The 3,501-nt window shown below is 38.2% G+C and overlaps 1 non-coding gene across 1 annotated transcript; it reads right to left on the bottom strand.

Moving 5' to 3' along the window:
• Nucleotides 1-3,138: 3,138 nt before the first annotated feature.
• LOC111727773 lies at nucleotides 3,139-3,242 on the bottom strand. The gene has a single exon (XR_002775241.1). It is a non-coding gene; the product is annotated as a U6 spliceosomal RNA (small nuclear RNA).
• Nucleotides 3,243-3,501: the final 259 nt, after the last annotated feature.

Genomic DNA, 3,501 nt, shown 5'->3' with positions numbered 1-3,501 from the left:
CCCCTCCTGCAGCCTCACTTCACAGCCTTCCCACCCACGAACGTCACTTCCCTCCTTTTCCTCCATCCTAGGGGGGATTATACCGTTGTATAATCAGGAAAAGTATTCACTGTCACTGTTAAAACACAGTAAGGCAGGCTTCATTCAGGACCGTCGTGCTAGGTATAGGGACCAAGGCGATGGGATTTTGCAGTAGGGGAGAGAGATCAGACTCAACTCTGAAAACAGCACTGGCAAGCCGAACTTAACAGCCAAGGAGATGGAAAAGTACTAAGAGGAAAGAGCAGGATCTGGGGGATTTCAGCTGAACGGACTTCACAAAATTCTTGCTAAGATGGGCCAGAGTAGTCAGACATCACCTGAGAAATGGTGGAGGATAAGGAATCTGATCAGTGTTGGCCAAAAATAAGTGACAAGCAAAAATCTCAGTCAATGAAAGTTTATTAAGCCAAAGTTCAGAACACACCAGGAAAAATATGAACCACGATAAAACTGTGGCTGTTTTTCTGAAGAGGGATTTGGAATTTTCAGCAGGTAAAGGCACATAAACAGGAAAGGGGCGGGGGGCGTGGGGTGAAGGTAGTGAGACAAAATGGTTTTATTATTGTGAGACCAAGGAAAATCTACATGTTACATAAGGCAGGTAAATGTTAGAAGAGAAAAGGGAGTGAAGGAAGGATCAACTATGTAGGTGTCCCTGGGTGGGTGGAAGAATGTCTGCTCCTGTCTTCTCTCTGTTCTGCTGCCTGTGAAGATAAACTTGTAATTCAGGATTAGTGTGGAACTGAAGGGACTTTAGGTACAGGAGTTAGACATAGCCTGCAGACTCTAAGTTACAGTTTGTGTGTCCTTGCTTATGGAAAGCCAACAAGGAATTTCCTTATTGAGTGATCTGCAGGGCCAGTTCTTCACACGTGTCTGAGGCCTTTATTTTCCCTTTTGCATAAAGAGTTGAGGGTAGCCCTAAAACTTTTTGTTTTCTTATTATATCAGGTGTCTAGAGCAATCAAATATAGAGGGTGGGGGGTTATTGCTAAACTGACTTAGCGGGATTTTACAAGGAACTGCAGAGATGAGCCCAAGAGAAGGGCTCAGGAGCTTGAGTACATTATGGTCAAGCAAAAAATCCTTGTCACTAACAACCATGTATATTATCAACCCACCCTCCCAGCCCTGTCTGCTTTGGAAAGGTATCCTCTACTCCTGAACACTTGCTTCCTACTCCCTAATACCAAGAGCCTTCAGTAATCCAAGGCAAGGTAGATGTCCCCAGGGAGGTGGAAGAAGGGGACAGAAGCACAAGTGAACCTACCATTCAAAGAGCCCTTCAAGTATCAAGAGCTCTTCCTCTCCCGAGTGAAAAGAATTCCAGGCCTAGATTATTTCAAGGGACTGTAACAAACCTTCAAAGAGCAGATAATTTCAATGTTACTTAAAACATACAGACACAGAACATAAAGTAAAATGTCCTTGGAAGCAAGCCCCCTGTTTTTACAACAGCAGCAAAAAAGACAAAATACTTAGGAGCAAATTTAATGAGAAACGTACATAATCCCAATGAAGAAAACTTTACTACAATGAATCAGCTATGGAATATATTTTTGAATGAAATCCTGTAAATACTAAAAGAAAACATGGGTGAATTCTTTTAAAACCTGGAAATGGAGAAAGTCATTTAACTGTGACTCAAAATCCAGAACCAATAATTAAAATTTGATGATGAAGTTGATAACATGAGTGTTTTTAAAAGCCTTTTACATTACTATAGCATCACAAAGGTCAAATGACAAATTAGGAAAGAATATTTGGAAACTATGTCATAACCAAGTGATTAATCACCTTAATATAAAGACTTCTCAGAAATTGAGAAGAGAAATACCAACGACACTGATATATTGAAATATCTAAACTGACAGTTCATAGAAAAAGAAACACAAATGTTTCTTAAATGTATGGAAAGTTCCTTAACCTCAGTCATAAAGAGATATATGAAACTCAAAATTGTAATACCATTACTCACCCCCCACCAACTGGCAAAAATCAATATTTTGATGACATATTCTATTGGTCAGGCTGTGGGGAAGAAACACTGTCATTTATTGTTAGGAATACAAAATAATACAACTCCCTTGAAGGAGAATTTGTCAATATCTATCAGGATCACAATTGTATTTACCCTTTAACCCAGAAATTCCACTTCTAGAAATCAAAAGACAAAACTGCACAAATATGAAATGACAACATGTGCAAAATTATTCACTGAAGCATTATATGTACTAGAAAAAAAAAAGAAAAAGAAAAACTCAAATGTCCATCAATAGTGTAATGGTTGATAAACCATTGCACCCGCACACCACAGAGAACTAGGCAACCATAAAAAGAGTGAAGGTGATCTCAGTGAATTCATGTGGAGTGATTCCTAAGGGATGTTGTCAAATGAAAAAGCAAAGTACTAAATATGCTACTATTGTGGGAAGGGGAGTAAGACTACAAGTACAAATTTGCCTGTATTTGAGATAAGAATCACTATAAGAATTAACCAGAAATTAGTTTTTAAAATTGGTTACCTTCAGGTAAGGGGGTGTGAAGGGAGCCAACTGAGATGAAAGGGTAACTTCTAAAACATGCAACTATTTCACATATTCAAAAACTATGTATTAGTATGGTCTAAACGTTTCCCCCAAATCTAATCCCCAATATGATGGTGTGAAGAACTGGGGCCTTTTGAGAGGTGACTAAGTGATGACAACAGAGCCCTCAAGACTAGAAGGCTGAAGAAGCTTGTTAGTTAGCCTTTTCCACCATGTGAGGGCAAGGCTAGAACAAGGAACCATTTATGAGGAACAAGCCCTCACCAGACACCAAATCTTCTAGCACCTTCATCTTAGACTTCCCAGCCTCCAGAACTGTGAACATTAAATTTCTGTAGTTTATAAATTACCCAGTCTAAGGTATTTTGCTAGAGCAGTCCAAATAGATTAAGACATACATAAAAAATAAAAAGAAAAGTCATCCCTAAAATCAAAGGGAAAAAAGAAGCAAATTAATCTAATTGCTTATAAAATTAATAACATAATCGCACAGAAAAAGTAATTATTTCAACTGAGTTTATTTATTTATTTGGCTTTTTTTTTTTTTTTTTTTATGAAACGCTTCACAAATTTGCGTGTCATCCTTGTGCAGGGACCATGCTAATTTTCTCTGTATCGTTCCAATTTTTAGTATATGTGCTGCCAAAGCAAGCATGTGGTAGGGTTTTTTTTGTTTGTTTTTGTGGTTGTTGTTGTTGGTTTTTGCAACTTAGATGAATTGTAGGATACTGACATCAGGGCTTTCAGTGTACCAGTCACCAGAATAGTATATATCCTACTCAATGGGTTGATATTTATCTGTTACTCCCCTTCCATTCTCCCCCCTTCTTAGTTTACAATGTACATTATAGCTCTTTATAGCCATATATATCCTTCAGTTAGCTCCCACTTAAAAGTAAGAATATCTGGT

This window comes from Otolemur garnettii, unplaced genomic scaffold (genome assembly GCF_000181295.1).
Source record: "Otolemur garnettii isolate 467f Iridium unplaced genomic scaffold, OtoGar3 scaffold00122, whole genome shotgun sequence".
In the NCBI taxonomy this organism is placed as follows: domain Eukaryota; kingdom Metazoa; phylum Chordata; class Mammalia; order Primates; family Galagidae; genus Otolemur; species Otolemur garnettii.
Note: the sequence above shows the minus strand (reverse complement) of the source record. Positions and strands in the feature narration are given on the sequence as shown.